This window comes from Geotrypetes seraphini, chromosome 17, assembly GCF_902459505.1.
Source record: "Geotrypetes seraphini chromosome 17, aGeoSer1.1, whole genome shotgun sequence".
In the NCBI taxonomy this organism is placed as follows: domain Eukaryota; kingdom Metazoa; phylum Chordata; class Amphibia; order Gymnophiona; family Dermophiidae; genus Geotrypetes; species Geotrypetes seraphini.
In genome coordinates this window covers 33,299,701-33,313,315 of record NC_047100.1, presented here as the reverse complement: position 1 = coordinate 33,313,315, position 13,615 = coordinate 33,299,701, and the positions used below count along the sequence as shown (strand labels likewise).

General features: G+C 41.7%; 1 protein-coding gene across 11 annotated transcripts in view; it reads left to right on the top strand.

Annotated features, from left to right (window-relative positions):
• Nucleotides 1-13,615, top strand: part of SLC6A11 (solute carrier family 6 member 11) — a 287,446-nt gene that overhangs the window by 43,767 nt on the left and 230,064 nt on the right. For 3 of the 11 annotated variants that reach the window (XM_033926546.1, XM_033926543.1, XM_033926547.1), the window contains exons 3-4: nt 5,522-5,640; nt 7,062-7,144. The exons of 5 other annotated variants lie outside the window; for them this stretch is intronic. The gene's annotated coding sequence lies outside the window, so the exon portion shown is untranslated. The remainder of the gene's footprint in view (nt 1-5,521; nt 5,641-7,061; nt 7,145-13,615) is intronic. 3 more of the 11 variants (XM_033926544.1, XM_033926549.1, XM_033926548.1) reach the window with 1 other exon arrangement.

Genomic DNA, 13,615 nt, shown 5'->3' with positions numbered 1-13,615 from the left:
AAACTTGATGATCTCACTGGATGTTCCATCCTCCAGGTCACTGATGAAGATATTAAATAAGATGGGCCCAAGTACCGAGCCCTGGGGCACACCGCTAGTCACATTCTCCCAGTCTGAGAATTTCCCATTTATGCCCACTCTCTGCCTTCTGTTCTCCAGCCATTTGCCTATCCATCTTAGTATATCTCCTTCTATTCCATGACCTTGCAGTTTCCTGAGTCTTACATGTGAAACCTTGTCGAACGCTTTCTGAAAATCCAAGTATATAATATCCACCGATTCTCCATTATCAATTTGTCTGTTCACTGTCTGAAAAAATTGAAGTAGGTTCGTCAAACTTGACCATTCTCTATTTAAGTATTTCCATTAATTTGCTTACCACAGAAGTCAGACTTACCGGCCTGTAATTCCCTACTTCCACTTTTGTGGAGAGGGACCACATCTGCCAGTCCTCCCGGTACCACTCCTGACTCTAGAGACTCATTGAAAAGGTCAGTCAGTGGTGCTACCAGAACTCCCTAAGTTCCTTCAGCACCCTAGGATGTACACCATCTGGCCCCATTGCTTTGTCTATCTTTATTTTAGCAAGCTCCTCATGAACACAACCCTCTGAAAATCAATCAGGGTCTATTACTCCTCCATCCCTATTCACGTTTGTCTTCTGCGATCCTGCTCCTGGTGCTTCAGCCGTGAACACAGAACAGAAATATCTGTTAAGCAATTCGGCCTTTTCTTTATCAGCTTCTACATATTCTTCCCCTTTACCTTTGTCTCACAATGCTACTTTTGCACTTTTCCTATCACTAATATATCAAAAAATCTCTTGTCTCCCTGTTTTACTGTGTCAGCTATTTTTTTCTTCCATTTGCTTCTTTGCTTTCCTGACTACAAGACCAGCCTCTTAACTTTTTCAGATATTTTTACCTATCTTCCTCTTTCTGCGATCTTTAGTAGTTTATAAAAGCTAACCTTTTATTCCTTACCTTCTCAACTACTACTATTGAGAACCAAAGCAGCCTTCTTTTCCTCTTACTTACTTGCCTCACAAAAAGGTTTGTCGCCCTTACAATTGCTCCTTTCAGTTTTGCCCACATTTCCACTGCTTCCAGATGTTCCCATCCAGACAATAATTCCTTGACATAAAACCCCCATCCGAACAAAGTTAGTATTTTAAAAGTCTAGAACCTTTGCTTTTGAATGAGCCCTCTCTATATACCCATCTTAATATTAAACTGTACCATGTAGTGATCACTGGATGCCAGATGATCACTCACTGTAACATCAGAAACACTTTCCCCATTTGTAAGCACTAAGTCCAGTTTGACCCCATCCCGTGTGGGTTCCATTACCAACTGCTGGAACAGTTCTCCTTGTAGAGAATCCAGAATCTCCCTACTTCTAGAAGACTCTACAATAGGGATACCCTAATCAACATCCGGCATGTTAAAATCACCTATTAGCAAGACTTCCCTTTTTTAGATATATTCTGAATGTCTACTATTAAATCTCTATGTACTTCTTCAGTAAAGGAGGCCTGTATATCACACCAATGTAAATATATTTACCATTCCCTCTTTTCAAATTGATCCACAGTACCTCTTCCTTGCCCTACAGATCCTGCAATTGTATGGCTTTAATATGTTCTTTAACATATAATGTTGCTACTCCTCCTTTTCTTCCTATCCTGTCTTTCCTGAACAGATTATAGCCCAGTATAACTACATCCCAGTCATGGTTCTCTATGAACCATGTCTCTGTGAGCGCCACTATAGCCAACTCCTCTTCTTCCATCACAGCTTCTAGATCCAAAATCTTGTTTCCCATACATCGAGCATTAGTATATACTGCTTTCCAGATATTGCCCCCTTTTCCCATCCGTGTAGAGGTATTAAGTGATTTACTTACCTGAGGGCTTATACTCACCCAGTATCTTTGATCACTCTGCCCCATCACTTCCAGTTTAAAGCCCTCTTTAGTAGATTAGCCAGCCTGCTGGCAAAAACACTTCTTCCTTTCTTTGATATATCCCTATTGTGTTCATCCTATCGTGCTCCTGAGAGGGGGGGGGGTTGTGGGAACTAGCCAAATGTTTCCACTACTTTGTTTTATTGGCTAAAGTAGTCTGTGAAGAGGATGGTCTTTATCCCTTTCTTGAACTTTCCAGTATCCTTTTCTAGTTTCAGTTCCTTCAAGAGCCACTTTGGAGCCATCACTGAAAACATTCTTTTCCTGACACTTTTGTAGATGTCTCTAAAGGAGGTGATTTTGGCTCAAGCGTAGTGCGCATGTTGTGTGTTGATGTAGTCTGGATGTTAAGCTGCCTCCAAGGGACAGGAAAGACCCTGAACCTTGGAGGCATGTACTATTCAACTCCCTCCCATCATGCCTTGCTCCTCCTCCACCCTACCCCCCCCCCTTCCCATCACCTATGAGCTGCTTCTCCATGGGTGACCAACCCGGGCGATCCAGCCCCTCGTTATAGTCACCCATCGAGACCAGCTCTTGGGTTCTTTTTTTTTTTTTATGAAATTTTAACTTGATATACAAGCAATGTCTTGCAGTACAAGTACATACAGTGTACACACATCACAACTGAGCCAATGGTTCTTCACTCTCTGACACTGCAGGAGTATAGAGACTGTTCTATATGAGCGAGGTCTTGCAATACAAGTAGGTATAGTATTTTGTATTAAAGTTTTTGGATTGTGGAATGAATCGTCTGAGTTTCCACTATTTCCTATGGGGAAATTTGCTTTGATACACGAGTGCATTGGATTACAAGCATGCTTCTAGAACGAATCATGCTCACAAACCAAGGTTTTACTGTACATTTGTTTCAAATTATGCATGTTTAATTTGTAAGTAGCCTCTGGCATTTTGGTTAAGCATCACATAAAGGTAAACGTTTTTCAAAAAGTGACTTTATGACATAAATAAATTGTGTACACACACACACACAAATAGATAAAGAAAGATAGGTATTTAAATGTCTATCATATCTCCCCTCTCCTACCTTTCCTCCAAAGTATACATATTGAGATCTTTAAGTCTGTCCCCATAAGCCTTATTTTGAAGACTACGCACCATTTTAGTAGCCTTCCTCTGGACCATCTCCATCCTTTTTATATATTTTTAAGACATTGTCTGACAGGATGAAGGTCAATGCAGAAATGAAGGATCAGTGATGCGATCAATCGATACATTAACAGGTATGGACACCATTCTATCCACAATTAGCTACTTAACTAATCCCCCCCCCTCACTTTTCCAAAGCTGCATTAGTGGCTGCCACTGCAGTAATTGCCCCGAAGCCCATAGAGATTTATAGGGCTTCAAGGATTTTGCCACATGGGTGCCGCTAGCATGGCTTTGTGAAAGGGGGAGGGAGGGGTTAAAACGTGAACCTAGATCAAGAAAATTATCCATAGGGTTACCATGCATATCAGCTGAACATCATAATTTCGACTTGCCCAGGACAGACAAAAATTATCAGAAAAATCTACCTCAATTGAGAAATGGTTTTGTTAAAGTTAACTTTAACACAATTGCACTAGGGTGTTTCCATGAACTATTTTTGAATGCAGGTCAGACTGTTTTCCTTTTGCTGCTTCATTCTAATGCCTTCCATACACTTCCTGAGCAAGGCATAAGGTTCCAGCCAAATCTTGTTTTCATCCATCAAAGCTTAAGGATCTTTTGTTGTTCCCCTATTTGTGTCTGGCTAGTATTCTGATTTATAAACAGAAGCAAGAGCTCAGAACTTCAAAAAGCAGTTTGTAAACAGACCAACAGAGGCAAAGGACAGCCAACAAAGAGGGGAGCAGGACAGTGGGCCAAATTTATTGAAGCTAGAAGGCCTTCATTGAGAACATGGTTTAAGAATCTTGATAAAATCCATATTTCAGAGATTAACGAGAGGGATCCCCACCTACGTTAGCTTGCTGGAAATAAAGTATGTTCAAAGATAAAACCTTTATACAATGAATCTTTAAAGTTGCAAGCTTCCAGGACTTTTAAAATTTCTCCTTCAGGCATCCGGACATTGCCAGAGGCAGGGATTTTAGTAGCAATAATCTGGAAGTTTGCAGCGTTTTAAACCCATTTTAGTCTTCTAAAGTTATGATTTTTACACTTTGAAGCCTAACAATAAAATATGCAATAAAATATTTTAGCATGTATACTTCTAAAAAAAAAAAAAAAAAATCTTACTGTACATGGTAAAAAGGATTTTAAGGGATGAAGCACAATTTTTTATTTTTTATTTTTTCCAAACATACTAAAAGAATGTTGAGGGACTTGTTTCCATTTACCTATTAGCCCCCCCCCCAAAAAAAAAAACACAAAAAAAACCCAACAACATATACACAAATTTTATTTTATTTTTTAAAAACAAGAAACCTTAGGATCCAGATTTATCCTTATCCTCCCATCACAGTAGGTAAGAACCAGTTTCAGGTGACCCATTCATCCATCTATACCTTCTGATGAAAACAAAAATATAGGATTTGGCAGCCTGATTGTCCTTCACAGAGAATAATGGCCTGATCACCCCAAACCTACCTTCCCACACACACAAGAACCAGAGAATCAATAGTTGAATCCCCCAACTTTTTTTCCTTCCTTCAGAATTTCATCTTCCCACTCACACAGACAAGAACAAAAGGTTTAACAGTTTAATCACATCTTCCTTTCACACATGCAATCATGGGATCTGTGCCACAGCATGCCTTGGTTTCCCTTCCCTTGGTGTAAGTCCTTTCTGATTTTCTATTGTACATCTTATGACTTGGGCTGGAGAACACATGATTCTCTCCTGCCTCACCAGACAGCATAAGAGCATTAGGTGCCTTAAGTGAACCTTCAGTTTTAAGTTCCTTTCAATTAACTTTCAGGTCTCTAGCCAATTGGCTGCCCCTCCAAAAGTTTGATAATTAAATTCTACAATCATGCGCATCCTACAACAGCTCTATTAAAACTCATAATTGGATATCATCCTCATAAATATTAACTTTTTTTTTCAGGTATAAATATGTGCAGATGGCTCTTTTGAATGTGTGTGTGTCTCCAAACTATTGTTTTGATTTGACTACAAGGGGATGCTCAAAAGTTCTCAGCCCACCCAACCAACTTCCTAAATTCTGAGTGTTATTTTGCCACTGTAACTGAAAGGCGTGTTAGCTTATTTCCTTAAGTGCCAATCTGCAAAAACGAAATTCTATGTTTTGGCATTGTTTCAGATCATTGACTGAATCATATCCAAGTCATTCTCTTCTTGCTTAGGATGAAAACTTTTCAGCACACCTCTAGTGTGAAGAGTTTCAGTCTCTGGTAACGAGAGCTGAGACTGTGATGTCATAATGCCTCAACTTGGTCTAATGGTTAAACCTTATCTTCCCCCTCCTCCCTGCTGGTCTTTCTTCCCCCTCACCCCCAGTCCTATAAACAGTGTGCGGGTAGCCAGCAGCAACAGGCTGCCTTATCCCAGGTCCTGAGTATTTCCTCTTCCTTGTCCCAACCACAGGAAATTGCATCACAGGAGGGACACGGCAGAAAGGAGACCTAGGGCCTGGCCGATGACATCCTATCTATTCATGCTGCTGCTGTTGGCACCACACAGAGTTTATTGGACCATGGGGAAGGGTGAGTGAGGGAGAAGTAGTGATGTTAGACTAGTGGGGAGTGGTCAGCACAAGAAACCTGGGGAAAGCCTTCTAACCCAACAGCAGCTGCTCTAATTAAGGGAGCTGGTGGCTGTTGCTGATAGCAATACTGACCTGCAACAATTATCGAGAAACCTTGCTGAGTGCTAGAAAAGGAGTTTTAAAAAAAGTCTTGGTTTTAGAGGTAAAAAAAAACCTCAAAGGAACTCTTGGAGGGAATTCACAAACCTGTAAGGGAACGAGATAGAGAGGGAAAGAAAGCATTAAGTCCTGAAAAGGAGTTTTTCAGAAGGAGGGCTGGAGACAAGAGTTCCTCTCCCAGCTTCCATGGGAGGAATGGAGGGGGGGGGGGGGGGGAGAAAGCTCCAAAGGCCAGGCAGTCTCTATCCTTGAGAAAAGATGCTTCCATTGGGGTGAGTAATGGTTTACTGTGGAATGCCATTGCTCCTAAAAGAAAGGAGAAGAGGCTAATGTTTAAACCGAGCATTGCTAGTGCATAAACTTGCTTATATTCTGGACAAGGCAAAGTGTGTTTAGAAGAAGTGGAATTAAGGTTAAGGATGATAAAGAGGTTACTCTCTTACTGCTGATTCAGTTAGAAACAGCAGGGAAAAGGGAAACCTGGGAAAGCTAAATAGAATAGCAAAATATAGATTTAAGAATTAAGAAGTGAAACCCTAAAACTGGGAGGGGAGAATTGGTATTTTCTCATGAATCTATGTTAAATAAAGCTACAGCCTGTGAAGTCTTGCTGAAGCATTCAAAAGGGAAAGTTCAGCAAGGATGCTCTGGGCAACAATGTCCCTATGGCCATTGGGTGGCACCAGAATCATGGTGGCATCACACTTGAATCTATGTGGTAGTGTGCGGTGCAGTAGTTATAGCTACAGCCTCAGCACCCTGAGGTGGTGGATTCAAATCCTGCACTGCTCCTTGTGACCCAAGTCACTTAATCCCCATTGCCCCAGGTACATTAGATATAACGGGAGCCCACTGGGACAGTTAGGTAATAATGCTTGCGTATCTGAATAATTTGTAATCCACACAGAATTGTAGGATATGGAGAATATAAATTATAAAAAAGAAAAAGCCCTAAGATTACACAACAAATTCAAGATTTCAGTTTTGTATAGTTATTAATTTTACTGTAAAATATAATAGTAAATTCAGAAAATGTGTCTTATGTGAATCTTAATTATGGGTATTTGAAATTGACATAGCAGGCGACAATGTCATGGAGATCAGGCCCCTCTTACATAGACTTAGTTAAAGGTGTGGGTTAATAAGTAGGTTTTATTGCTGCAGATGTTTAACACTGAGGCTCTTGCAAACACCAGGTTCGCATGTCAGACTATTGCTAGAAGTGTGTGAGCCCTGTCCCTTTATGTTCCTACATTTCAGGATTCCGAGAAATGCATTTTCAAAGAAGAAATCTCCACTGCTCTGGAGGCTGATGAAGTTGTTTTTGGTCAGATTTGACTAAGGTGAGTTCACCACTACTGAAAATCTCCCACATACTATAGTTACACTGTGGCCCAGATTCTGCTAAGTGCACCTAAAGTTAGGCGCAGTTTGGGTGACCCAGATATAATGGAAGTGACAGGTATGAAATCTCTCTCATGCATATTCATTAGGGATATCTTAAAAACCCGACTGGCTGGGGGGTCCCCAGGACAGGGTTGAGAACCACTGGTCTAGATACTAGTGTAAGCCGCAGATGAAGGTATCTGTTTTGCATGGAAAAGGGTATAAATAATCTACTCCGAAAAACCCATACGCCTCAGCTGCAACTTTTTAAGAAATAAGGCGTAATAGGAAAGTGGGACGAAATGCCATGTTGATGGATCCCTGGATAAGCAAATCCTGAGGAACTGGGAACCAGAATGGCTCGCTCCTGGACAAACCCTTCAGATCCATATACCATAGATGGCGCAAAAAAATCTGGAGATACCAGGATTACTGTGCCGAAAAGTGAGTCATGAGAATCAACACACAGCCAATTATCATCTAAAGGGAAAACGACCTAGAGGTGGGAAAACGACCTAGAAGTCCGAAAAGAGTTAACGTGTCTACCCCCTCTGACTTCCGGCTCCCTGCTTCTGCTGAAGAACCAAGGAAGCTTTGCATATCAAGAGGAGGTCATGAGGTCTGATTTTAGGAGACCCCACCTCTACACAATGTGCTGGAACATAAGAATTGCCGCTATTGGGTCAGACCAGTGGTCCATCGTGCCCAGCAGTCCACTCATGCGGTGGCCCTCTGGTCAAAGACCAGCGCCCTAACTGAGACTAGCCCTACCTGCGTGCGTTCTGATTCAGCAGGAACTTCTCTAACTTTATCTTGAATCCCTGGAGGGTGTTTTCCCCTACGACAGACTCCGGAAGAGCGTTCCAGTTTTCTTCCACTCTCTGAGTGAAGAAGAACTTCCTTACATCCATACGGAATCTATCCCCATTCAATTTTAGAGTGCCCTCTTGTTCTCCCTACCTTGGAGAGGGTGAACAACCTGTCCTTATCTACCAAGTCTATTCCCTTCAGTACCTCAAATGTTTCGATCATGTCCCCTCTCAATCTCCTCTGTTCGAGGGAGAAAAGGCCCAGTTTCTCTAATCTTTCACTGTGCAGCCCCTTAACCATCTTAGTCGCTATGCTCTGAACCCTCTCAAATAGTACCATGTCCTTCTTCATGTATGGCGACCAGTGCTGGACGCAGTACTCCAGGTGAGGGCGCACCATGGCCCGGTACAGCGGCATGATAACCTTCTCCGATTTGTTCATGATCCCCTTCTTTATCATTCCTAGCATTCTGTTCGCCCTTTTTGCTGCCGCCGCACATTGCGTGGACGGCTTCATCAACTTGTCAATCATAACTCCCAAGTCTCTTTCCTGGGCGGTCTCTCCAAGTACCGCCCCAGACATCCTGTATTCGTGCATGAGATTTTTGTTAATAAGAATGTGTGAGCAGACAGTTCCCATTTTCCAGGATGTGGAAGATTTTTGCTGAGAGTCTGCCTAAACATTTTACCTGTCCCATAATGTGAATTGCTGAAAGTAAAGTAAGATGAGCTACCACCCACCGAAGCAAGAGCATATCCTTGCTTGACAACCCAGGACTTCGCGTACCTTCCTGGCTGCTGAGCAATAACACCCCCATGACACTGTCACAAAAGAGTCTTATCTGTCAGCCCTGAAACATAGGCTAAAAAGCCTGAAACTTGAGTCTGATCGTCCACAACTATAGGAGACTAAGCAAGCAATAATTCTCTTCCTGAAACCAGATTTCTTGCACTGAGTCCTGCCACCTAAAAGACTGGCATGCTTCATGACCAGCAATGACCGTGGAATGCCTCTGAAGAGATTGAACCACCAAATAATGCTGAGCAATGCTTGAGGAGTCCACTAGATGACATCTTTTATTACTTCGCTATAGTTGTCCTTTGTTTATAACTTAATTTTTGTTTATTTTCATACACATCCAGGGAAGGGGGGGGAGGCTATTTCTATTCTAATTTTAGCCCTTTGAGTATATACATCCAGGGTGGGTGGGAGGAGGGTGGGATGACAGTACTATTTTAAATAGGGAAAGGTTATTGAAATAATATGTTTTTGTGGTTTTATTCATTAGTCATTGGGTGGGTGGGTGGGAAAAAATGGTTGTTCGTGTATATTTGTATGATGAATGTGCTTTTATTGACTTATATGGATACATATTTGTGCTTTGCACTTTTGATGTTTGGAAAATCAATAAAGAATTTTTAAAAAGAGAGGAGAGTTAAAGCATTATCAAGTCATTGAAACTGTGGTTAGACCATCAAGATTGTGAGAACAAGGTTTTCAGGGTCTTACGGGATAATTGCAACTGGGCTATATAATCCTAATGGAGTCAGGGAGATATGATAAACGTTTAAATACCTACGTAATGTAAATGCACGAGTCGAGTCTCTTTAATTTGAATGGAAACTGCAATTAGAGGGCATAGGATGAAGTTAAGAGATAGGCTCCGCAGTAATCTAAAGAAATATTTTTTTACAGAAAGGGTGGTAAATGCATGGAACAGTCTCCCAGAAGAGGTAGTGGAGACAGAGACTGTGTCTGAATTCAAAAGGGCCTTGGATAGGCACGTGGGATCTCTCAGAGAGAGAGATAATGGTTACTGCAGATGGGCAGACTAGAAGGGCCATTTGGCCTTTATCTGCCATCATGTGTCTATGTTTAAATGCTGTAAATATTCAGTTTTTTTAAAATAATTTATATTCTGCATATCCTACAATTCTATACGGATTACAAATTATTCAGGTACTCAAGCATTTTTCCATAATTGTCCTGGCGGGCTCCCACTCTAACTAATGTACATGGGGCAATAGGGATTAAGTGATTTGCCCAGGGTCACAAGGAGCAGTGCGGATTTTGAATCCACAACCTCAGGGTGCTAACGCTGTAGCTCTAACCACTGCACCACAGTTGCTTAATTTCAAATCAAATAATGAAAACTATATATATATAGATAGATAGATAAACCCAATTCAGGGTTACTTATCTTCTCCATAGGACTTCGTTCATTCAGATTTTCTCCATTAGTCACAGTTGTACTTATAATTTGGCTGCTTCTATTACTCTGCAGCCATTATCAATCCAACCAATGATGGCTAGCCAGTGTTTTGCTGTGTCAGTATAAGGGATCAATTTATTTGTGCTGACCTATAGACTCTGTGTGCTCACAAAATGCAAAATATTTCTTCACACAACATGTAATTAAATTCTGGAATTTGTTGCCAGAGAATTAGGTGAAATCAGTTAGCTTAGCAGGGTTTATAAAAGGTTTGGATAATTTCCTAAAAGAGAAGTCCAGAGACCATTTTTGAGATGGCTTATGGAAATCCACTGCTTATTCTGAGGATAAGCAGCATAAAATCTGTTTTATTACTTGGCATCTAGCTAGGTACTTGGGACCTGGATTGGCTACTGTTGGAAACAGAAGGCTGGGCTTGATGGACCTTCGGTCTGTCCCAGTATGGCAATTCTTATGTTCTTAGGTAAGCCAAGTATAGGATATTCAAGCCATTGTGACATCTCGCTTCTAAGCCATTGTGACATCTCGCAGATTGTCCAGCTTCATTCCTTGGGTTGTATACATGAGATCCATATTACATACTTAAGATTCATATTTTCCTTTTATCTATTTCTTGTGTAATAAATTGTACCCTCACTTCTTGCATTCTGTAATTCGCTGATTGTCCAGCCTTCTTCGATGTGAACCGCCTAGAAGTCATTTGACTATGGCAGTATAGAAGAATAAAGTTGTTATTATTATCATCGGAGTTTGGCTCTTAGGCATTGGTGGAATGAGGCATTATGACATCACAATAGGAGCTCTGAAATGTTGCTAATATTTGGGTTTCTGCCAGGTACTTGGGACCTGGGTTGGCCACTGTTGGAAATAGGATACTGGGCTTGATGGACCTTCGGTCTGTCCCAGTATGGCAATTCTTATGTTCATATGACATTGTTAAAGCTATCTTGTATATGTCTGAGTCCTTCCACATCTTTCTGAGCGCTCTAGTTTGACTTTTTCAATGCTAATGTTTTTTCTTTCAGTCAGCTACAAAGACACTGATGTATAGAGTAACAGATGTTATTGCCTGCAGTAAAGTATTTGCCCCAGTGCTTCCAGGAAAGGAATTGCTTTGGGCTCTGTCATCTTAGCTTTTTGTATTCTCATAAACTCTGCACTGATGTCTTTAGTCAAGTGTCATTCATCCAGAATATTTTAATTAAAATACATCATTTTCCTTGAATTACGGTTGCTGATACTTCTTGCAATTGTGATGTTCATTGTTTATTGTTTTTCCCATTTTCGTTGTTTTCATTACAAGATCAATCTTTCAGTCTCAGGTTTATGCTTGTAAATTTGATGGAAATCATTTTAAAAAGTAGGTATATAAAAAAAGCAGTAGTCATTATTTTGAGTGTAGCTGCTATTAAGGCATTATCAGAACTGAAAGAATAGCATTAGGACAAACTGCAAGGAGCTGAAATTATGACCTTGAAGTCCGAGTTTGCAACTAGGCACTGAGGAACTTGCATGAATGACCATGGTTCAAAAATAAACTTCATTAAGGACGAGGGAAGTGGATGATTTCAACAATAGCTTTGCTTGTTTGGGTATCTGGGTGGATAATTAGAGAACTCGGTAATAATGGAAGGGAACTGGGGTATTGAACTGAGTATTTATTTAAAGTATTTTCAGAATCAGAGAAAAATGGCAAGGCCTGAACGAGCCTACCTGTGGATAGAGTACCATATGGCTCCAGAAAAAGGAGGACGGATTGAAACATCTGGGTTTTACTTCCATTGCTTTCAATGGAAGTAAAACCTGGATGTCTCAGTCTGTTCTCCTTACTTCCATTGCATTCAATGGAAGTAAAACCTGGATGTCTCAATGCGTCCTCCTTTTTCTGGAGCTATATGGTAACCCTACCTGTGGAGGTGGGGAAGAAGAGCACTTTCAAAGATTCTAGGCTTGCCTGGAATTGCTATGGAGCTCAGTGGTAGAAATGGGGCATATCTGGGATCTGGGAGTGTGCGGTGCAGTGGGTAGAGCTACAGCCTTGTCCCCCTGAGGTTGTGGGTTCAAATCCCACACTGCTCCTTGTGACCCTGGGCAAGTCGCTTAATCCCAATTGCCCCAGGTATATTAGATAGAGTAGGAGCCCACTGGAACAGTTAGGGAAAAATGCTTGAATACCTGAATAATTTGTAATCTACATAAAATTGTAGGATATGCATAATATAAATTATTACAAAAAAACCCAAAAACTTTTGAATTGAGAAGAAATACATATGAACTCGCATACTAACCTCAGCCAGTTAACTGGGATCACAGGGAGCTGCAGGATGAACTGTCTGTCCTAGTTTCTCCTTGCTGCCTTAGGAGCTTGGAAGTAGAGAATGGCACCAGGACAGATTTGTTCCTTTCCCCACAAGATCTCAATATCCCTGTCTCATCCCCACGAGTTCTGTCCCTGTCCCATTCCTGCACAAACCTCAAACACAATGATTTTAAAATGTTCAAGGCTTGCGCAGAAGAGAACAGAGCAGGGACAGAGCTCACGAGGATGGGACGGGGATAGAGAAAATTTGTTCCCATGCCACTGTCTACAGTTGAAAGTCATAAGATGAAGCTTGACGAGGGAGGACATTAGGGATAGGCAGCCAGTTTTTCTTTTCATGCCATTTTCATTTGATCATTTCCTCATCACACAAGCAAAGTGAGTGTGTGCTCGTAAAAATTTATACTATTTGCCAAAGCAGTGAACTTTTTTCATGATAATTCATACACAGTAGTTTTTGCGAGGACAATGGTTTGAATGGGTGCACTATTGGGAAAAGAGTGTACCCTTTTGGCAAATAGTGCACTGAGAGGGATTCTGCCCCTCTCCTGTAAAGCACACTCTGTGTTGAAGTGACACGAGAGGGGTGGAGCAAGGAAGGCACGGTCCAGGTAGTATATAAACCGAGGTCAGATCATAACTAGGTTAAGGAGGCCTGGAGGCAGTGGCATAGCAAGGGTGAATGGTGCCCGCAGCATTGGTGCTCCTACCCCCTCTTTTCCACCCCCGTCTGTGCGCATGCCCAACCTTCCCTCCTCCCTGTACCTCTTAAATTTTCCAGCTGCGAGCAGCATTACGAACTTGCTGCCCGCATCATGTTGACTCTCCCTCTGATGTCACTTCCTAGGTGCGGGAACCAGAAAGTGACGTCAGAGAGAGCCGACACCAATGTGGGCAGCAAGTTCATGATACTGCTTGCGCCAGGAAAATGAAAGGGGTACAGGTGTGTGGCAGGGGGGTTCGGGAAGGAGGAGGGGGCAGAGAGGAGGATGGGTGCTAGCGCCCCCACCAAGACATCCTGCCCCCCCCTTACTACGTCACTGCCCAGAGGGAAGATGTCCCACA